This window comes from Pararge aegeria, chromosome 13 (genome assembly GCF_905163445.1).
Source record: "Pararge aegeria chromosome 13, ilParAegt1.1, whole genome shotgun sequence".
Classification (NCBI taxonomy): Eukaryota; Metazoa; Arthropoda; class Insecta; order Lepidoptera; family Nymphalidae; genus Pararge; species Pararge aegeria.
In genome coordinates, this window is record NC_053192.1 from 8,421,085 (window position 1) to 8,445,657 (window position 24,573).

Genomic DNA, 24,573 nt, shown 5'->3' on the forward strand with positions numbered 1-24,573 from the left:
AGTTATCGGCAAGTGGTGTGGGTCGTATCTGACTTGTGCAACTGCTCACGTGCGGGTTGCCAACTGTGTAAATAAAACAGAGTTTAAAAACTCGGTATCCGTAACCACTGACGTTTTAAAAAGATCAGCTGTGGAACTTTTACAAACGGAAATTAATTTTATCCGTTGTCTATTAACGTCCTACTGCACAATCTCATGTCACCTATCTCATGGAGAGGGGAGAGCTTCCATCCTCTATCCGAATTTGTGATAATATCAACGCGGATATTAAAAAAAAAAATCTGAGTGTACCGACAGAAAAAGCCCAATAATAATCTTCGAATACCAATCCAAGACCTCGTAATTGAAGGTAGATGACAGAACATGCTAACTGCTCTCGTAGGTGTTTTCTGAATTCTATAAACAAAGTCCGTAATGCCGAAGTTAACATGTTTTTTAACATTAAAGTTTATTTTAAGATATACTTATTTGAAGTTCAAAATTAGAATTATATTAAAAACTGTGAAAAATATATAGCTCAAAAAAATGACAACCAGTCGTAGAGAGGGTAAAAGGCATCTTCTTGGTAATAACGCCGTTAAAAGCGCGTCATTTAAAAACGCTGTCTCTTTGCTTTTAAATTACGTGCGGGGTGTCATCCTCAAAGAAATGAAAAGTATAAGTAATTGCGGAGATCGTGCCGCTTGTTATTATTTTAATGTTGGCTAATAAGAAGGCATTAGCCGATTGCGGTTAGTGTCTTAACGCGGTCAGAAAACTCCTCTGAACAAATTGCTTTGTTGAGAAATATAGTAAGTTAACATCATAAGATAGCAAGGCATTAAACAATACTAGTATTCAGACTACGTGATTTAGTAAACTTTAAAATAAGTATGGCTGCTAGACGCACATTCACTGTTAAAGAAAAGTCAATATTTTTCGCCTTTACATAAATTTAGGTGTCCGTATTTCTTTTGCATGTAACGAATTCTAATATCGAGTTCCAAATCCCAGTCAGTGGTCCCTCCATAGTCATTATATCCGAAATACACTGTACCTACTGCTTTTTGTGACAGAGCTCATTGAATAGGAGAAGTTTTTCATTGTTATTATTTGGATATTATTTCCGCTTGTGTGCCAGTACCATATACATTTTTATTCTTCTCCCCGGGTAGATAATTTTCTCCTGCCCGCTAATTGTTTTATGCTAGCCGTGCAGGTTGATGGGCACAGGGCGGCACTTAGTATGACATGTACCTTGAACGCCATGCGAAGTGTTGCCTTCTTCAGAGGTGATAGCTACCATCAGGTGGTTCATATTGATTCGTCAATTATTACTACTTAAAGGAAACCAGAAAAAAGAAGGCCGGTTGTCAGCAGTGGGGTAATAAGCTGAAATTTCTGACTTGGAACTATTTAAAGTTTAATAAAATCATAACTGTTGATAAGCAAGTGTCTATGTAGATGGGCATCGACAGGAGCTCGTCTTCAATTTCGGAGGGGCCGAGTTTTAAGTGATTAAAATAACACTTGCTTCAACGGTGAAGGAAAACATCGTGAGGTGAAACCTGCCTAGGAGTTCAGTACTTGAACATCACCATCACTCTCATCACTACTGATTTTAGTACTACAGTAACTATTGTTTTTAAACGAGATTTAAAAAAGCTTTGATTGCCTAGTGGTTAGAGCTTCGGCTGCCTTTTCGGGATTGCCGAGTTTGATCCCCGGCACTCAACTCTAACTTTTCGAGTTATTTGCGTATTTAAATTAAGAAATTTATAATATCACTTGCTTTAGCGTTTAATGGAAACATAATGGAAAACGGCTTGACTGAAAACTCTCCATAATGTTTTCAAAGGTGTGTGTTCAAAGTCCAATCCGCACATGGGCACCATGGTGGACTATAGCCGAAACGCTCTTCATTCTGAGAGGACAGCTGTGCCCTGAAGTGGGCCGGCAATGGGTTGATATTAATGATGATAAAAAGGGATGTACTTATATTTTTAAGAAGCCGACACAGACGTGGTCCAATTCGAAATATCTCAATTCGTGCTGTTGATAGTCGTAAACAGACACTTTATTAGGTGAAACATTCTGAGGCATACAACACGGGACGTTTGATTGCAGCAATTTGCGACGTGTTTATTGGAACAAGACATACTTGCGTAAATAGAGAACATACGCGCCGTGCAAACAAAGACGACGTCGCGACGCCGGCGCCGGCGCCGAGTAGTGCGTTTCTTTTTACATTGATTGGATCCAAAAGAGCTAACGACCTCTTGGTGTCTTGTTACGATAAATTGAAAACATGTTAATTACATTGATTGTATACTTTAGAAGGGGCGTAATAATTAGGTATTTATTTAGTGCAAGCTTAGTGTAAAAAAGTAACGTTATATGTTTAGACAAAAAATATGCGGGGCAGTCATTTAGGACTGCTGATAGATGTGAAAACGTACATAAACAAATATATTACGACAGTACACACATCGCCATCAAGCCCCAAAGTAAGCGTGGCTTAGTGTTATAGGTACTAAGAGGACTGATGAATATTTTTCTGAATAATATACACAAATACTTACAATATACAGATACAAACACTTTCCAGTCGCATCGAACCTACGGCCTTCGACTCAGAAAGCAGCAAAATATATAAACAGTATAAGTACATATAGCTCATGGGAAGCGTGCGGTGAGTTTCACACTTTTTGTTCACATAAAAAGTACACATATAATTACACAGTTTGCCATGGAACGCATTTGATGACGATGACGCAAATTCTATAATTTTTGCTAACCTAAAAAGTGAAACCTTTAATAAAAATCTTTCATCTTTCAAGGTTCTGTTTAATCAATAAGAACGACTATTCGAAAAAGACTATTTTTAATTATCTATTTCTTCGTTTAAATCGCCATTGTTTAATTTATATTTCTAACTTGGAAATGTAACTAATATCAGATAGTAACATAATGAATTAATACTAATTTCAGCCTTAGAATAATGACGTAGGTTATTTGTTGAGATATCAGTTAAAAAAGTAACTTAAAACTTTGTATAACTTAATTATGGTGTGATAATAAGAACGTCAATTGGTGTACAGGATCTATGTTATTTGTCTAGAACGACCTTGTTTGGAGGCTTGACGACTTCCTTTGGAGGCTGTTTAAATATGGTTAACCGTCTGTTAGTTCTTTTCCTCAGCAGTTATTTATGACGGAAGTTTTTTTGCTTATAAGAATTTTATTTAGGTCTTGCTGAGCACCGTGGTTTCACTCGCGTTAACTAAAAAGAATGTTAAATAAAAATATACCCTCGTTACTTCCTAAGCAGGTTAAAAAATATATATACATATATATTTGTCTGTGGGTTATTTTTTGGGTGGTGGAAACTTACCTATATATTTTTCAAGTTTAATATAGTAAAAGTATTACAATAAGTGGGTTTGAACGTGGTAAATAAAAGAACTCTTAATAATTTATCAAGAAAAGTTATGTTGTTAGATTATTTAAAACGAATAGGTTCGCTTTCTGAAACATTCCAATGAACCAATATAGAACTTCAAGACCAGGCATGAATAATAAATTATGCATTGCAAATGCGAAAACACGATTAAGATTTTATAATAAAATAACTAAATTATTGATACAATTACGCAACTCGCTTGTCGTTGTAAATGTCGCCGCTAGTTGGCGCCAGCGGACTAAATATGCGAACATGTTAAGGCGATTAGTCTTATTTTGAACTTCCTACGCAAAAAAGGATGCTGAGCTTTTTAAGCTGTCCTGCGTGATAGTCTGTTTGTCGTTATCTTCTTTGTACTCTTCGCCGTTGGTAACAGACGTGTGCCCCTTTTTTCTGTTGCAAGCATATTCACCTCATCATCATCAATTGACGTCCATTGCTGTAGGGAGCTCACCTGTTACGGTCTTTTTTTGGGAGTTCGGAATGCCACCAGCAAGGCCTACCTAGGTTGGGGTTTGGTCTACCAACGCTCGGTTTACCGGTGTGAGGTCGCCATTCGAGCACCTTGGGACCCAAACTTCCACCGTTACTCCGAGCTATGCGACCTGCCCACTACCACTTTAGCTTCGCGACTCTTTGAGCTATGTCGGTAACTTGGATCTTCCACAGACCTCCTCATTTCTGATTTGATAACGTAGAGTTATGGTTATGGTAAAGGACGCTAAAAAAGGTTTGTTATTAGGTTTACCTGTTTAAAAATAACTTAAAGTTAGTATCAATGCAGATTTAAGATTTTAATGTTGTTCACCCCAATGCTCCAAAGTATACGTTAAGTCCTTGGTCCGACTATCATCACTAACGTTTGTCTATGCTTATGTTAACTTAGATATTCTGTTCCATGATAATTTTGTCCTATCTAAGGACGTTCAGTTAATAGACTGGAATAGATATAGGCCTTTCTGACAGCACGCTACCACACGGTCCTCCGCCGCTCATCCAGCCGCTTCCAGCTCGTTGGTGGAAGGTTAGCTACCTTTTTAGGGTCATCCAACGGGCTGGAGGTCGTCCCAAAATGCGTACAGCGGTGCGCGTTCTCCACTCCAGAGCCCTGCCCCGGCGGCCATCGATTCTACGACAGACATGACCCGCCTACTGCCTGCATATTCTTTGTGATAAGTCGGTGACTTTTATTTTCTTACGGATTTCTTCGTTACGAATTTTGTCCCTAAAAGAACCTTCAAAAATAGCTCTAAAATTAAAATCATCATTAGCTTACAACAGTCCATTGGACTAAAGTCCTCTGTCAAAGGGAGGGTTTTGCCCTTAATCGCCATGCTGGACAGACAGGTTGGTGATCGCAGTAGATGGAAGTAGTAGAAGAGGACGCTGCTGCCCGTTCTCTGGAATATTCCCATAGTCGCCTCATACGATACCCACGAGAAGAGGTGGGGGCAACTGTATTATTACTATTACTACTGATTTCCGTCACGACACGGCATAAAATTAAATATATCGTAATGAAATTCTAAAATTTACCTAAACTAGTAATATATATTATATACTGAGCTGAATTTGAGGATGTGTTTTGGATTACTTACTTATTTATAATTTTCAGTTATTATATATGGGCGTCAGTTAGAACTTTGTCATAAAATAACTGTAATGTTATAGCAAACATAAAATACCCAGTGCAACTATCAGGAGAGATGAAAAACGTCTCTTAACGGTGCCAATGGAATTATATGCGAATGGTTTTAATTTCAAATCTTTAAACGTAATTTGCCTGCGGGTGGTTTTATCTAAGCGCAGCTGAAACTCGTATTACTCACGTTTGCATTTCCGTTTATCACCTTCTGCTCTATTTAGATTAGAGAAGTACGGCTATATTGTTTGAATTATTTATTGATTATTATATCTAAGTGCATATTGTATTACATAAATGAAACATCTAACTCGAGTTGGTTGCAAGCACCAGTTGTAATTATTTATTTGTGTGAATTTCAGTTATAGTAGAACTTTTTTTGACATCGTTCGGCAAAGTATGCTTGTTTCTGCCGCTAAGCAAGCTTTGTTGCAATGCGGTGTTCCGGTCTAAAGGGCGTGGTTGCCTGTGTAATTACCGGCACATAAGGCTTAGCACCAGTGGCGTGCACTTCATGCATGCAAAAAGAACTGCCTACCCTAAAATTGATAAATAACTCGTATAGTATGAGGATTTTTGTTTTTTTATGCAATTTTCCTGCTTTATGCATACCCTGGTAAGAAATCCAGTGCACGCCACTGCTTAGCACCTACGCCTCAGGTGGACACAGCGCGACATGTTGCATGAAGAAACTCCTTTCATGCTCTGTCAAGTGTAGCTCATTTTAGAGGCAATGGTTTTCCATTTACCATCTAAATAAAATACATATTATTACTTATATAAAAAAATACATATCATTACACGTTTTAAAATAAAAACACACACACAAAATAACATGCATTGATAGGTGTGCATGTCAATAGCATGCAACTAAAAATGCAAAGTTAATGAAAATATCTGAGATAGTTGACGTCAGATAACTTGCCTATTGAACTGTCGCGTGGGGTCAGCTTTCTGTATGGCTAACTTAACACATGCTTGCATTTTCATTTATCACCTGCCATTCACATACTCAATGCGAAACAGGAGTGAATTTTGTAATTAAACCACTGAATTATTGATGTCATTACACAAGGAGGCAACATCGTTGGGAATTAAATTCTGCGGCTAGGTGGCGCCACTGCCAATACGTTAGCGCATTCAGTTTGTTTGATGTTACACATAAATGTTTGTATGTGTTTACGGGAAGCTTTTTCTGAGTGCAGGCGCGTGCATTTTCGTTACATTAATAACAGGCACAAATTTAATACAAAGGCGCAAAGTGAATTTTGTAATAAAGTTCGCTGATATATTGATAGTTATTTGACACAAATAACATTGCGCACACATGCTGTTGCGACCGATGAAAATACCTCCGCAAATATTTGGAATTTAATATTTACGTGAGCCTACTGTTAATTTTATGAGGTGTTGAAATTAGGTACACTTACCAAATGAATGGTAGTTGCTTTATTTTTTCAGCGTCTTCTAAATTAACCTAAGATTAATGATTGTATAATTATTTTACACTCCCAAATCAGCTAGTTAGAGTCTCAAAACAATGTATAGCATATACATAATATTTCTTTGGCTTTTGGTGGACAGACGCTTGAAGCCGCTGGCAAAATAACAGGCAAGGACCGTGGATTTCGGAACTGCCTATAAAAGACCTATGCCCAGCTGTGGACATCAATAGGTTGAAGTGATGATGATGATTTCTTATTTGATACGTTCAATACTACTGGATGCATGAACACATCTCTTGGCCGATTGGCGCAGTTTCCAGCGACCCTGCCTTCTGAGCTCAAGGCCGTAGGTTCGATTCCCACTACTGGAAAATGTTTGTGTGATGAGCATGAATGTTTTTCAGTGTCTGGGTATTTATATGTATATTCAAAGTATTTATGCATATTATTTATAAAACTATTCATCAGTCATCTTAGTACCCATAACACAAGCTACGCTTACTTTGGGGCTTGATAGCTATGTGTTTATTGTCTTAGTATATTTATTTATTATTGTCTCTTGGTCAACGCTTTACAGAAATCAATTTTTGGATTGGTAAGCTTTGTGATTGGTAGGAAAAGGGTAAATAGTTAATTAAGTTGAATTGAAATCAGATAGTAAGCAATCTAGTATTGCTGATAATTATCTTTACCCAAATGTCACTTTGGCTTGAAAATATCGCAGAGCCTGCTTAGGAACTCTTAAACGCTTCGCACTATCATTCGCAATCCCTTAATATATCCCTACATATAGTCGCTGGCGCTGGGCCGGACACATAGCGAGAGCCAAGGACGGGCGATGGACTGAAAAGATACTCCACTGGTACCCACGCGAAGATCGCCGACCGAGAGGACGGCCGCGGCCTCGCTGGAGTGACGATATTATCAAGGCTGTTGGGGCTACCTGGACAAGGCTGGCGAGAGAGAGAAACAGATGGAAAAGGATGGAGGAGGCCTATGCCCAAAAATGGGCATTCCAATTGACGTAGAATACCTAACATTGACATTAAATACCTAACATTGACATACAACGATTTTATAAATGACAAAGAGAAATAACAAAAATAATTAAGATTAAATTTAAGATAGCAAATGATTGTAAATTTTTTGACATACACAAACTGACTAAAATTACAATGAATAAATGTATGAATTACTATGTACGACTAAAAATTGTTATTTACTTAAAGTTGGAAATAAAGGCTTTATTATTATTATTATTATTATTATTACATATAGTCACAGTACCCTTTAAAATTGAGAAGCTCAGGCTAAACGCATAAAGCTTGTTTGTATTTATTTTCTGTTATATATCGTAATGTTTTTGAAATTAATAAAAAAACCCTGTAGGGAATAACACATTCTGTAACCTAAAGTTCCTAAATTAGAGTGGAGGGTTGATGTCACCATCATCAACCCTTTACCGGCCCATTACAGAATGGACGGTGAACCAAATTATGAGCGATTGCCAACATAATATTGTATTTTTTCAATTTTAACGCTATCATACAAGATAACACATTATCGGTCCAACAAATCTGCACATTGTTGTAACAGGATGCTGTATTTAAATTGTAGAATACTCAAGTCAAGGAATTCATTGACCGCGACCGCAAATTCCTTGTAGCGTTCACATTTTCTCGTATTGTCTGTAAATGGCATTATGTGACGCTTATGGACCATGACGCGCGGTGCAGTGCACGAGTAAGGGTAAAAAAATAACGTGTATTATGTTACATAGTACTTACTAAAGTACTCACGCCAGTTATACTTAGGCATTATGTCTTTAAATTTGTTATGCTCGTATTATTATCTGGATCTTTGGTACTTCTATTCTTCTAAACTAACATCACAAATTAAAAAAAAAAAATTTAGTCTATCGTTTGTCTGATCCATTTTTTTGCACTAAGTTTTGCAATCTATGATTTATATCTTTATTATCCTCTGCGTTTGATTTTGTTTTTAAAGTATTCAGTATCGCTAAGCCTTAAATGAGGGATTTGCTGCTGTCAGCTGATGAGTTCTGTCCTCTATCTCTAACCACATTCATCAGATCTACACAAAGTTTGGGCAAAATTAAACACATATTATAACCTCTATAGTAAAAAAATAATTATTTAAATCGGTTATAATTTGTCAGAGTTAAAATCGTCAAACACTTTCATCCCCTTTCCCAAAGGAACCAACCCAATGTCGGGATAAAAAGTAACCTATATTACTTCTAACACTTCCAAGAATATGTGTATAAAGTTTCATGAGGATCGGTTAAGTAGTGTTGCATGAAAACAACAAACAAAACAAACAAACTCACATTGACTTTTATAATATTAGTAGGGATAGGGATAGGGATAGGGATTTTATAAATTAATTATTCAAATTGCATTATTATTATTATCACTCTTTATTAGAACGCCACATCAAGAATATATACAAGAAAAACAGTAACAAGAAGAATTGAGTAGTATACAAAAGGCATGCGTCCTTCCTAATTCGTCCCTCTTAATTTGTGGAGTGGTGGGCAAAGAAAGAAAAAAAACAAAAATTATACTGATAGTAATTACACGTACACGATACTATATACCGATAACTTTATGTTGAATGGAAAGAAGTAAATTCACAGCATTCTAGCGCTATCCAGCTCCAAGTATTTGTAGTATGACTACTGCCTACTTATTCAAGTCGACGAACCATTATCTTGCACGGTATAAGTATTAAATTTGATATACTAGTACTATCGTGTTCTTAATATAACTGTTCTATTTGATCATAACTACGAATAGTACTTTATTGGCAACACTCGTGAGATCAAATGTTGAAGGCGTATTTCTCTATGAACGCCGAAGCTGAATTTAGTTGTGGCGCCACTTCGTAATCGTTCCATGTTTTTAAAGAAAGATTTATTGACACGACGTTATCTATATGATATTTATGATACATTATGTGATTGTGACGGATCGGCTTTAGGCATTTCTTTAGAGTAGATAGGTACCATTGGGAAAAGATTTCATTCAAGCTATAGTAATACTTCTAGGATGCATTCTCTAGTGATGTGCTTTGATGTCGAAGAGAAAATCAAGTCAATTCGATAGTTTGTTCATATTGACGATATTAATTGACCTCCACTGTTGGACATAGGTTTCTGATAGGTAGAGTTTACGAAACCGTCTGCATGGCATTGTCTTCAGTGGCGTGCACTTCATACATGCACAAAAGCACTGCATACTCAAATTATTTTATATAACTCGCATTTGAAGGGAATATTTCCTTTGAATTTTTCCATGTACCTTACCTTATGCATACCCTGGTCGAAGACCCAGTGCACGCCACTGCATGTTCTGCGAATGACTGCGACTCGTTTGTTGAGGTACAGGGCACTGGTACATCTAGTAGCATTTCTTGCTCGGCTAGAGGAAGCTTTTACGGCACTTTAAGACTCTAAGGTGCATGAGTCATCTGAGCTATGCGCCTCCAGACATCGCAATTTAGTTTTCTCAAGTATTTTGGATCTCCTAAGTTAGTAGATCCCTCACTACTTCACGCGTTGCAATGTCCTAACTCCCTGGTAATAATTATATGCCTCGAAAGCATCTCGGCAGACAAGAAGAGCAAACGCTTTAGGAAATATTTCATTAATACCATTTTAACCATAAGTAGGTTCTTTCTTAATGTTCCTTATTTTTGAAGACAATACTTTAACTTAAGGGAAAATTATTTTATACGAATCGCTTTTGTGAGTTGGCTAAGTAACTAATGAAGCTCGACCGATTCGACTTTGAAATCAATTAATATTCGTCTCATATTGTACGTAATTACGCTCGATACGTATTTAGGTAGCAGTCGACAAACTGAGAGAATAAAATTTGACCAATTAAAATTGTATCGTCAGAATCTATGAAACTAGGAGTGGAGTGGTCCCATAAGGCGAGTACCTACGTGCTTAAAAGGTCACAGGCGAGACGCGAAGGCTATTTGGAAAGTAGACTGGCGCCGGCGTAAGGCGGCTCTAAACAAATTTGGCGAGAATGAGAATGTCTAAGACTACCGGCACCGCATTTAGTAAATTGACACTAGGTCATGTTGAACAATTCACTGTGTACACAGCTTTACAATGTAGACCTTTGTTAACTCAACGCCAACGTCCTCAAAACGCCAAAAAAAAAATTGGAACAAAATTTACAAAAATCATTTTCAAAACCACACAAGTTGATTAAAAACGGGACAACGAATATCCCTGATATCAAAATACAGATTTAAACAAAACGTTTTTACAATAAACAAAAATTTTGCGATAAGTATTGCTAATATTTGACATTACTGTTAGTTATAAAATACCCTATCTAAGTTACTGAATGAAAATGGCATTTAATCAAGAGCTTTAATTATTCAAATTTGTAGTAAAATAATTAACATTGTTGTAGTTCACAAATAATAAAATAATATCGATTTAAGAACATATCCCCTATTAATTAGGATGTTAAAATCGATAAATGTAGCGCCGCTAGCTTAGCAGTATTTGTAGTACCAAGTGCATAGGCGCGAGTGACATATTGCTACGTATAAATCCATCCACAATCAATGACGTCTCTGTCATACGTAGGTTATCGCGAGGTTCGAGATTCAGATGCTGACCCCAGTTGTGCAGTAAATATTTAGTATGGTGGCGTTTAATTTTGCTAAACGATATCATTGAACATATAATGTAAGCAAAATAGAAGATAAGGAGCAATAACTAGATTCAATTACTCAATTTATCAACTAGGAAGGTAAGTAATTGATACTAACATTTTGGATGGATTTTTCTTACGCAATCATACCAAGAGCTGAACGGATCTGGATGCATTTTAGCACAGTTTTATTGTCAAGAATATCAATTAACTACTCTTAAACCTTGTCTCTGGTAAAATGTAAGGCTTCCGCGTAATAGATTTGTTTTTGATATTCACAGAGCTAAAGCTCCGCACGATTATTGCATAGTGGTAGTTCAGGGGTCCGCGAAGAACAGGATATACACATCCAAATATCCACATAATCGAAGTTGCGGGCTGTAATTCGGGAAAAAAAAAAATTGGTATGGGTTCAAAGTACAATTTGGGCTTGGATTGAAGCAGGGCAGGTCCATAATACTCACGGAGTAATAATATATACTCTTATATTATATTTCTTTTCTTTTTAGTTTTAGATATTGATTCTGGGGATTTGTGTTAAATAATGCTTTTTGTTCCCTATTACGTAAAGAGTTCAATAGCCTCTTCCACAGACAAGGGGGTACTATGCCGATAGGGCATCAAATTATTCATAATGATAAAAAACATTTGTTCCACCACTTTTACACGATAGTTTCAGAAAAATAACTGCGCGCTGTCATGAATGAAAAATGACAATGACAAACAAACAAACATAGTTTCGCAGTATAAAGAACGGATTTTTCATTTAATTTTCAAACGAAATACACCACAAGCTGTATTATTGTGGTATTTCGTATTATGAAAGTAGAGATAGTGCGGTTAAAAGCAATTAAACAAGGACGCAGCGTGTTGACGTAAAGTCGTAAAGACGAGCGTCAAAATGACATGCAGTGCCCAGACATATGTATGTGTGTTCGAGTTATGATCGCGCGTTTGGCGCCATTTGCATACCATTCCATTGTTCACAGAAATGTGGCGCCGGCACTTACTTGTTCATACGTAATTTTATGATCGACGCTTGCTTGCTGTTTTCTGAATCTTAACCGCCGCTTGCATGTGAATAGACCACGGTGGGCACAAACGGTCCTTTTAAAACTGTAATAATTCATGAGCGTTTACACGCGTGTTTTGAATACATCGCCTTTGTGAAAATTCTCAAATATGACAGTAAGTACATTCCTTGGTGCTGTGCTCGGGGGCATATCATTACCATCTCTTAGAGCAATATTATTTTAATTTGACGATTTGTTCAGTAGTAGTAGAGCTTTTTGAGGCAGAGCTTGTTTTGTGAAAGTAGTACCACAATTTAGCATTGCTCAGTTTGGTCTGAAGAGCGTAGTTGCCGGTGTAATTGCGGGCACATGAGGCTTGATTTGAACACAGGCACATGGACACTTTGTATGCTCTGCGAAGTGCTGTTTATAGGCAATGGTTTTTCACTACTCATCACGTGCGTTATCTGCTTGGTTCATTAATATAAAAAAAAGTGTGTGCGTGTAACCATTACGCGCGATTGAAGTAAAACTTTTATTATTATTTATTGATGAAAGAGTAAAATGCTCCTGGGATTTCACTCCACCATTTCATTTTATATTTATTAATATCACTTTCACACTTTCAATATTTTCATTTGTCAAATAGAATAATTGAGAAAATTGAAGGTTAGATCAGCACATGTCAATAATCACAATTGATCCGTTTGAGAATATTGGAAATAAATAATCCTAATTGATTATGATATTTGCCCCGCGTATAAGTCATGAAGCGTGGAGTATATGACATATACTTATGACCAATCCAAATTATTATTTTGAAATATCGGAACCTACACAGACTTCTGACGTAAGCGTTACTTCCTTCAAAAAACTTAATCTAATTTAGTCCCTAGTCGCGGCTTAAGAAGTATGACTTAGAAAAAAAAGAATTTTAGTTCTGAGACAAAATGTCAACAATATTAAAATAACATAACTTTAAGCGATGGTAGTAAAGGGGCTGTCCGGAAATGTATCAATATTATTAACAAAGTACTGTTTACACTTCGACATAATGGCATAAGTGCATCATCAGGAAGCTCTCCAAACCATTAAAAAATTCGAGATAAATTAGGCCACATCAACATCAACTTCTAAAGTGTTGCATTTAAAACACAATACCTTTTAACAGATATCTTTGGAATTTAGAGTTGAATTAACTGTGGAAGTGCGTGGGTACTTTAAACATGACGTGACTTAGGAAATACTTTTTCTAAATAAATAAATATTATTAAGTAAAAAATAAATTCTTAAGTCTTCGTTGCCAGTTATAACTAGTGGTTCCCGTAGGACTAAAATGCGCGTCACGAGGAAATTATGTCTACCATTTTCTTATCCTATTTGTATGAGATGAGAAAAGACATTGACTTTTTATAATTATTACCTCCTTGCACGTATCTTAGCCTTACTGTTTGTGAACTGAGGGCATCATAAGATAGCTTAGAGTCACTGAAGTATACTCGGAGAGTCTTTTTACGTGATCAATCCAGAAATGAGTCGTTTACAAAAACTAGAGTTACTGGCATACTGGAAGTTTAGAGGTAGCTCTAGTTTTTCAACGGAACGCCTCAAACACTTGAACCGGAAAATATAGCGTTGGTAAACACAAGCGACACGACCATGAATTCTGGTAATCCCCTAAAATAACCTATGATCAAGGACTGAACGTGAACCTTCGGTTTGTTTTGTATGTTCAACCTTTTATTTAGTTTAAATTGTCCCGTAGTAATTAAATCCACGCAAGTTAATTTTGAGCCACTTTTCAGTTTTCGATTTGGCTGAAATTTTACAAGCATAATAGGTAGGTATCAGATACCAATGCAATATTACTATGACATGAAGCTGATGTGATGATAGAGCGGAAACGTGGCCAGGGAAAGTCTATCATTCAGCACGGCTAGCATGGGCGGGAGACAATTATCTCCCCGGGGAAAGGATAAAAATGTATCTTCTCCCACAGTTTTATCAACTCTCAGAGCACTCCCGCACAAGTGGAAATAAAATCCAAATTAATATATGTGTAATAATAAACGAGGGTAGACTTCTCGTGTTCCAAGTTCGCGTACTTTAGCAGGTGGACAGGTTAATTATATCCCCTGTCAGGGGATATAATCAGGGGATATAATTTTTATCTCTGGCCTGTGCTACCCTGCAGCTATATAACGTTCTTTAATATTCTACACATTTACTACACTACACTACATTAGCTCAAATCGTTTTATTCTTTTGAGTCTTCTCATTATTCCCGTTTTGTCGAGGGGTTGGATGGGCTCGATGTTTACGTGAAAAAAACATGATATTTTTATTCGATATGAATTTTGAGGTTCTCCAGTATGTAAATATTTTCACGACTTATGTCCGATTGCTGAGATAATTTCGTCGGTGCTGAGGTTAACTTCCGATCTTCATACTAATAAAAGAACAGCTTATCTATGATGATGTTAGCATACGTGTTTATTGAAGTAAGCGTTAGTGCGGTACGGCGTTGAAAGTAATTTATAAACAACGGAACTGTATGAAGTTCGCGTTATTAACCGAAGCCAAAGCAGATGATAATTGTATTGTATACAGTTACCCTGGCTGATTTCGGCCACGGTGGCCAATCTCCAGATAGGTTTTACAACTACGGTGGAGTTATTATAGTGCTCAATACATGCATCAGACTAAGAATAATATATTCTTTAAAAGGGTTTGATCTATATTTCAAATTCACATGCAGATTTATATATACAAAATATCAAGAACAGTTTGGGAAATAAGAATAAGTATAATATAAAGATAATGATTTTAATATTCATCGATGTGAGTTTCACGACTTTACAATATCATTAAATAGCGTTTGTTCATAAATTAACAAATTAATTATAATATAAACATTTTATATTATATCAAATTACACGTGTTATAATTATTATTGAGGTTTGCGACAGACCCATTGATACGTCATTCATATTATAAACGTAAGCTTTGGGGCCCCTGTCGGTAATCACTTTGGAGTTTTTTTTACTATTTTTCGAGGCAGTTTGACTTGGTTATATGCGCCTCGCCCGAGGAAATCGTGCATCATGCCTCGCCCGAGCACTTCTGGGTGCATAGTTATTGTCTACCTCCGTTTACTTATGCGATCGCGAGAAAGTTAACTACGAATTGTAAGGCATCGAAACAGCGACATCTAGTGACAATGTGTATCGTAGTATTGTATAAGTAAACGTGTCGAATAAGTAAACAAAGGTAGAAAACCTCACACTATGCTATCAAAAACCGAGCTATCTGTTTGGTGGGTCATTTGAGATACATGCAAATAAGATGAATGTACCATGTTTTTTATGAGCAGCGTACGAACCCATATTATTAAACGGCGTAGGTACTGACTGATTACCAAAAGTGCTATCAATTTTTTTCTGAATAATTAATAACTTACCCTCACCAGTCTTGTGTTATATTATAGCGATAGATCAAAGCGCATGTATAATTGAAACAATAAATTGTATTGGACTGTGTGTAAAACGTACAATTAATAAGCATTCTATTCAATAATAGAGTCTTGCTATTGCAAATGACCTGTGAACCCATCTAGCGCCTTGAGATAGGAGCGTGTATGTTATGTAATATGTAATAGTTTATGTTTACTTCTGTTTTAGAATTTAGTAGATATTAAGTGGCTCGTTATTTATGCTAATAAGTATCAGGTTCTTGTTTTACGGTTTAAATGTTTTGGAATCTTGTTGGAATCATTGTTTAGTTCCTATTTTGGTGTTATAAGGAAAATGTGGCTTTGACTTTCCTGAAAAATATGAAATTAATGCAAGCATACATCCCTCTGCAACACAAGTTTCCTGCCGCAGAGGGTAGGGCATTCAAAATTCTATATTCAACAAATCTCAACGTTAAACTTTTTCGGTTTTTCTGCACTTATTAAGTGCCGCAAAACCGAACAATTATTATTTATAATAGTAGTTTATGCTTCATGTACCTGCAAGTTTTTAGATTCTCATTATTTATTTTATTTAAAAACAACTTAACTAGACTTTCCAATTAAAAAAAATGGAATTTGGTTCAGGATTCGGCGTAGAATCATGCAAATAAAGAAGCTACAAAATTAAGGACCTTCCACGTTTTCGGAATATAGATTTGTTTAATATATTCGTAAGCGTTTCCGAATGATGCTAAAAACATGATAATTTTTGGAATTTGATTCTGTCATAAAAATCCAATTTGTTTCCAGTTCATAGTGAGACCCAAATAACATAATATTTAAATATCAAATCTATTGTCTAGCTATAAACGTAGCGGGCTTTCTTTTATATACAAGTATTTAAAGAAGAAACATATAAGTGCTTCATTTAGTTTAAAGTTTACTGAACGACCAAAAAATCATGATTTAAACCTTTTTTAAATATTAACTTAGTACTTAAATTTAAGTTTTAAATTTAATCCTTTCCAAAAAATTAAATAAATAAGTTGTAATAAGTTTTTTTGTTATTTAGAAGCAAACTAAATGTGAAGCATTTAGTTTGCTTCTAAATAAGATGATTACAAGATTCTAGTGGTTGGCCATGACTTTGCTAGCGTCAAATTCTGTTCTGCGGAAAAAGTAGCAATTTGAATAACAATATTATTCAATCTTCGACATCTTGTTGAAGCCCGTTAGGGGTTTAATTATATTTAAGCTGAAGCTTAGGTCCTTTAAATTATATGAGGTGTTCATAAAATAAATAAGTTTCATTCCAAAGTACGGAAAATGTACGGCGCCTGTCTGATTCTTAGCTGGTTTAATTCCAAACAAAAACATTCTTTTAATTTTAGACTGATTGAAGAACCATTATTGTTGGATATCTTAATTAAAATCAGCTAGCCGGTAAAAACACCTTAAAGATATTCTTTACTATATCCTTAAAATAGTACCAGGAAGGCATGATGTATACCTATAGAGGTCAGGGACAGGGATCTACAACCTTTGGTATATTGCGTTCATGGCCAGACCGGCGCCAGTGATTGGGCGCCACATGGCCCCTTCACAACGACCACCATTCATAACCCATCCTCGAATCGCAGTTTGATCTCCATTATTGTAAATGTGATTGATATTTTGCTCATGCCAAGATCAAGGTTGACTACCAATGTAAAGCAGCGAACACATTACGGATGTTACCGCGATGAAAGCAAATTATGCGAGAGCCTCGCTTGATTACTAATTGCACTCGTATACTAAGTTCAATGTGGACTTCGTATAAGGCCTTGGCGCATTTTTTGTAGTATTGTAAAGCTCTCGCTATCACTACCACAGTAGGTATCACCGTTTTGTCACGACAATTCAAAAAATATACTTTAAGGAACGCTTCATAGGCGCCTGCGTTATGCGTATTTGAATAAAAACTTCATCATGGTTATTAACTCATTACCAACCCACTTCGGGGCACGGGGTTCGACCTCAACGGAATGAGGAGAGCTTAGGCCGCAATCAAACAAGCTGGCCAATTGCGCTGCCGATTGGTAGACTTCACACACCTTTGAAAACGTAGTTTTCTTTTACCGCTAAATAAAGCAAGTGATATTTAATAAAAAAAATTTAAATCGCACATAACTCTGAAAAGTTAAGTTAGTCTTAAAGTTAAATGCTGGGGATCGAACTCGGTCATCCCAAAACGGAGGCCGAAGTTCTAACCTCTAGGACATGCCGTTATACTTTGATAAATTTATTTATTTATTCATAAGACACACCAGCAATTCATTGTAACAACATTCATAAAAAGTTAAACAGTGTTAGAATTACAAAATCTGTCTAGTGCCATTTCAATTCATTTCATTCCAATAATACGTAAATACAGCATTATGATATTGCTGTATAAACATTTTATACATTGTTGCCATTATCATTACTATCACCGATCAATAAAAAAAAACTAAGATAAGTATCAAATTTGAAAATATTCAAATATTTAAATTCTAAGTGAACTACTATGACAGATTGATAAATAATATTAAATCACAATTAAAATCTTATAAGAACATAAATATTTCATTCAGATAATACAAACGATGATTATTTGAAAGTATATAATAAATGCTCTTGTAAAAATTATGCGTAATGTATTTTTCTCTAAAATACTTAAGAATAATTTATCCGACCGGGATGTACGTATTTCTTAGAAGTAGCGGCTAACTCAATTATGTATTCCAGGCTGAACTGCACTTATAGTATTCTAGTAAGTGTCGGGAGTTGAAACAGTACAATTAGGGCTGCCACTTAATTGCAATAATTAAATTAAAAGAAGGAATTGCATACCAGCTCACTAAATAAGTTTCTTATTTATTAACTAGCTGTTGCCCGCGTTTTGATCCTCATTTATTACGGTTTTAATAAATCCCGCTGGAGCCATTGGTTTTCCTGGTATAAAAGAAGATTATGTTACTCTCCGTCCTCTCTACTAACTCTATTCCAAAACAATTTGATTGATTACTTATAACTTACTGGGGAAACAAACGAAAACATCTTAGTAACTACTACGTAAACATATTTCATTTTTCATGACTATTATAGAAATCTGACGGTTTATTTGAAAAACAGAATATTACGTTGACCCAAAGTCACAAAAATTATAATCAACTAAAAATGATATCTTTCTCACTACTCATACTTTTATAAATCATAATGACTGTAAATTGTGTATATTAAAATTCGCAGTGCAAGGAATCGTTCCTAAATAAATAATCATGTTTGATTTATATCACCTCTAACATGAAATCTTAAAAATATGTAAGGTTGGCAACCCTAATGAGTAATGACACGTCGTGACCGTAGGTTCCTCAAACTAAAATTATTACAAAGCGAAATTGTTGTGTCGTGCGCCATTAATGTTTAATTGATAAAAGGAAGTCATGTTTATCTTGTAAATCGATACGGCTTTACCTTAAAAGCACATTTTCTTTAAAATTGGCATACTTTTTCATCCTTAGCCTGTGCACAGTGACACTCGCGACATATCTTTACATTGTGTATTTTAACCGAATCAAAAAATGGATTAGTTTTTATGTATGTTCGGGCAGAGTATGCGTCATATATAAACGCATTTGTCGATGAGGATTAAATATGTTAGATTTTTAAATTTCACAAAGATCCGATGATGTGTTTCGGAGACAGACAACAACAATCTTAAAAAAAAAGAAATTTAAACTATTTTAATGCTAAATTGATTAAAATCGGCTCAATAGTTAGATTCAAAATCAAATTAAAGGGGAAAGAAATACGACCAATGTGAACGAGATTGCGAACTTTTATAAGAAGTTACGTATGTCAAATCTTTACATTGTGTATTTTAACCGAATCAAAAAATGGATTAGTTTTTATGTATGTTCGGGCAGAGTATGCGTCATATATAAACGCATTTGTCGATGAGGATTAAATATGTTAGATTTTTAAATTTCACAAAGATCCGATGATGTGTTTCGGAGACAGACAACAACAATCTTAAAAAAAAAGAAATTTAAACTATTTTAATGCTAAATTGATTAAAATCGGCTCAATAGTTAGATTCAAAATCAAATTAAAGGGGAAAGAAATACGACCAATGTGAACGAGATTGCGAACTTTTATAAGAAGTTACGTATGTCAAATTTCGGTTTTATTTTTCCATTAAAACCTTATTATGACGTTTCATGTGCAGTTAATTCACCCATGAACGCTAAGCACTACGATAAAAGTCTGAGCACCTCGATTAAAAATACAACAAATCATATTGTTCTATTTAGGAAGAATAGTCAAAAGACGCAGAGAGACGTTCGTCGCTAAACAATAGGGTTATTAGTGTTTGCATTGTAATAGCTGTTCTGACTTGGCGGCCTGTTTAATCTTTGACCTTTCGCTATTTAGAACACTACGAGTATGTCGGTTGTATTATTTTTCTCTTTAAATTATTATTTGACTACATTCGTTGTAGAACAAAGCAAATCGTTATCGAACAAAATAAATATCTTCTCTATGCATGCATTGAGATGGCAAATCCGACAGGATGCGCAAGTATAGTTACATATTGGACCGTGGCATTGGAGCTATTACGTTTTCGTATTAATTTTTTTCCCCGGGATGTTACAAATATTTTCGTGTTGACAAATGAGCTGTCTAATTTTAACAAAAATATTATACGTCTCATGACTTCATTTTTAGTATGCCTACCTTATAGACTTTCTGATCGGGCAGGTAGAGCTGCTGCCTGTGTATACTTAGAAAAGAAAGAAGCAGATCATCTCTTAACTAATTAAGGGTTAATTTTATTGAAACAACCTACTTGTGTGATGTAAGATTTTCAGACATGAACCAGTGACGACAACATGTGCCTATCATTAAGACAGTGTTGATGACAGGTCGCGATTGAGCGGCAGCTGTAGTAACAACTGTAACGAAGATAAAACAAAAAGCTCGTTTGAATTTAAAATCTTATTCGCATTAATAAATAAATAAAGTCAGAACTGGCCTTTTTTATTTATAACAAATATACAAAGTGTAAAGTTAACTTAATAATTTGCACCTTATTTTTAATTAGCATTGCTCTTATCACCGTGCTCGTAATCGTCAAATGTCAGTAATGCAGGTATAATCACCGTTACGTAAAAAGAACGCTACCGGTCTTACGTGCTGGCCACGGATCTTTCGCGTCAAATTATCGTGCTTCAAACCATTGGGCGGCGCGACCGGTTAAGCGTCTGGTTGGTGAAACAAATGTTTGATATGCCAAAACATACTTATGGTCGCGGCTTATGTGCTCAGCTTTATGTGCTCCACTGAATTTTTCAGACACTTTTGCTTCGCAAAGCGTTAAACAATTGGTAACTTTGATTCTTTTACATACTCGCTTATTTCAAATTTGATGATATATAAGGATATTATAATCCGAAAATAGCTCCGTCACTCGCTGAGTGACTCTTAGTTTTCTTACCAGCTACAGTGACCATAGTTAACGACCTTGTGTTTTAACTACATATCATTGGAAAGACTCTATCTGTATCTTGCTTGCACATGCTTTATAAGAAATCATTAATAATATAACCCACTCATTCGCATTCTATCGTAAAAATTATGTTGACTGCATTGGGTAATCTTAAACCAGCGCTCTTTTTACGGGACACCTATAATAACATGTTCAATTGACATTTCACGATTGCAAAAGATTTGTGATATCGCCATAAACCTTGGTATTAAGTGCACGGAATTTGAAATTTGACAATAATGCTGTTCGCGCATTACATGGCAAGCCGCACTTGTCAACTAGTGCCCGACGACGTAGGATACACTGAAATATGGAGTCATTAATGTAGTACGGTCTCACGGCCGGAGGCTATATTATGCCACTGATTTTTATTTTACAAACGCTGGACTTGAAGCGCTGGACGTAAAAGTGTGACGCTGTTACTGAGCATTACTGGTAAAGTTTCAGTGTTTTGATAATGAAAGGCATGTTTTATTCTAAACTAGTGCACAGTTGTGGGATACTGCATCATCACTTACTATTCGCAATACTATCGCTGGTCTCACGCTGCTTCTGTTTTTTCTGGCTCGCACGCTGCTTCAAAAAGGGTTAGCGGGCTATAGCGGATCGTTAAGAAGTTTTATACAAGATTGTATGTCGAATGTATTTACCTAGCTCCCAGAAAAGAAAGTTGGCCAGCATAAGCTAGTTGTAAGGAAAACGGCAATACGTGATGTACCTACATTAAACGAAATCATCGTGAGTGAATCTGCAATTCTTAGACGAAAAATCATGTTTATTCAAATAGAAACTTAGTGCCTATATACCGAAGTTCAATCCGAATTTGCTTTACTTTAACTCGTATTTTTCTATAAACGGATGTTTTATAGTAAGTCTTAGAATAAGTATTGGATACTTAACTTTAGCGTTTACGGTATGACTCAAAATTGATTTTAATATTTATTTTGGTAATATTTATTACGTCGAAGAATTGAGGTGGAATCTTAAGGTGGTGCATTGAGTGATACTAGATTAAAGTAACTCTTTTCTTACTTATTATCTTTAATTTAAAAGTTAATCTAATCTAACTAATTATTACTTTATAAATCTTATTACTCATTCACACTACATAGGCAGAACCCATTTGGCTGAAATTGGGAATGGATATAGCTTATGTTGGCTATAAACGCATAAAATAAATACGGCTGCATTAGCATTAGTTTCATGAGAGACTCAGACGGCGCAAAGAAAAAAAATTCTCATAATTTTACTCTACGCTCCTCTTGCACTATATTTTTTTATATATGATATGTAAATTGTTTTTTAGGAAAATATCCTAGAACGTAAGTCCGTCACATCTATTGGCTGCATTTATTGGTTGTTGTTCTTAGTTTTATGTAATGTCATGATCTGTTTTGTGTGCTAAATAAAAAAAAAAGAAAATACCTAATAAGTTTCATCTATTAATTGCAAAATGATTGTATTTTCATACATACTTAGGATTAACTTTAGACTATGGGCTTATTTTTGGATAGTACATTTCTCCACCCATCAATTTGGCTTTTAAAACTATTCAAATAAAATGTAGGTCAACAATTTTACAAAATGAATAACAATATCTACGCGTATTCTGAAATACATCAATAATTTTGGTCGCTTGATCATAAAGACAAGCGCAATTAAATTTCACTGCTGGCATTATATTTAAGTTTCCTGTACACTGTAACTGTGTGTCGGTGGTAGTTCGTGCAACGGTATGAGAAGCATTCACAGTACCATGTTTTATGAGTTCTGCATTTAGAAGAGTCGTGAATACGGAATTTGGATCTTAAATTAAGTACTACTTTTACATTTAAAGGCTTCACTGGCGAAGTCGTGAGCCCTGTGTAAAACTCAAATACCTATCTAAAAACATAGGTACTACAAAACTAAAAAATAATTATGAAAAAAACACTAAATTAATAACAATCTTTGTAACAACACTACTAACTCATTAATATAGCTTTTCATAATATATATATTATTAGTTTATTATTTTAATATTTCTTTTATATATATATTTATAAATATTTATTTTATGTTTTTATTTGTGTATATTTTGTTTATGTACTTATTCCTACGCAGTTATTTGAATGTAGGTTTATAATAATTTTGCACCACCTATTTGTTCTCGCTCTTGTTGTCTCGTAATCCCAAGTTTGCCTGGCAGAGATCGCTTTTAAGCGCTAAGGCCGCCTTTTGTATTCCATTCCAGTTTTTTGTGTTTCTCTCTATTCGTCCTTTATTTTCCTAACTGTGTAGTGGTGTACAAATAAAGAGTTTAAATAAATAAAATAAATAAATAAATAACTCTGTAACAACTTTTTTTCTTTGGTGTACAATAAAAGTGTATTCATTAATTCATTCATTCAATCTTAAAATTCTATTCTAAAATACTTTAACTCGCTTTCCTGTTGCGTCGGTACAAGATGCCCTCGGGCTAAAAGTCCATACACAGGAACAATGCCTCCTTAAATCGGGCTGGGTAGGTAGAAACCTACGTAAGAGCTAAAGACTTTTTTCTGCATTCACCTTATTCAGAGTCAGCTACTCTTGTAACATACCAGTACCTTCTCCAGCTGCACCCAGACTTTAATTATAAGTTTCCAGGGTGTATCGTAATATACTCGACGAGTCCGGATTCATGCGTCAGATATTTGAACGAAAATAATCGATGCCTAAGAGTATCTACCATAAATGAACTCTAAATCAAACATTTTGAATAATATATTGAGTCTATTATATGCATATTTTAGGTGATCGTAGTATGTTATAAAGATTAAAAGAAATATAAAATTCACAAAATAAACCGTCAGACGACAGCAGTAAGCTTGGAACGAGCATTAAAAATGTTGGGTGTGCAAAAAATTTTATTGCAACAACGTTGCGTTAAATTATCTTTTGAGTTTACACCCATTTTACAGTGCATGCATTAATTTTAATTTTATACGAATTTCACACTTTTTAAGGTCAGTAAATTAATACTGGCACGTAATTGAGCACTTTTTGCAGAAAGCAACCTTTCCGTTAATGGCTCTTGTAAACAACACTCAGTAGTTAAATTACGAGTAGCAGTGGTTGTAACGGCTAATGTAAGGCAGTGTGTGAAAATAAATAAATGTAAATCTGCACCCAGGTTAGTTACATTTTTGTATATTTAAGTAACCAATTATATGGATAAATAAATAACTTAATCAATCTACACCAACATCTTCAGATAGCAGATTTATTTTATAAGCGCTATTCCTTTCTACGAGGAAGCGAATAATGAATAATATTTGTATGGA

General features: G+C 35.2%; 1 protein-coding gene across 1 annotated transcript in view; it reads left to right on the forward strand.

Moving 5' to 3' along the window:
* Nucleotides 1–24,573, forward strand: part of LOC120629037 (dorsal-ventral patterning protein Sog) — a 154,643-nt gene that overhangs the window by 104,083 nt on the left and 25,987 nt on the right. The gene's annotated exons all lie outside the window — the stretch shown is intronic.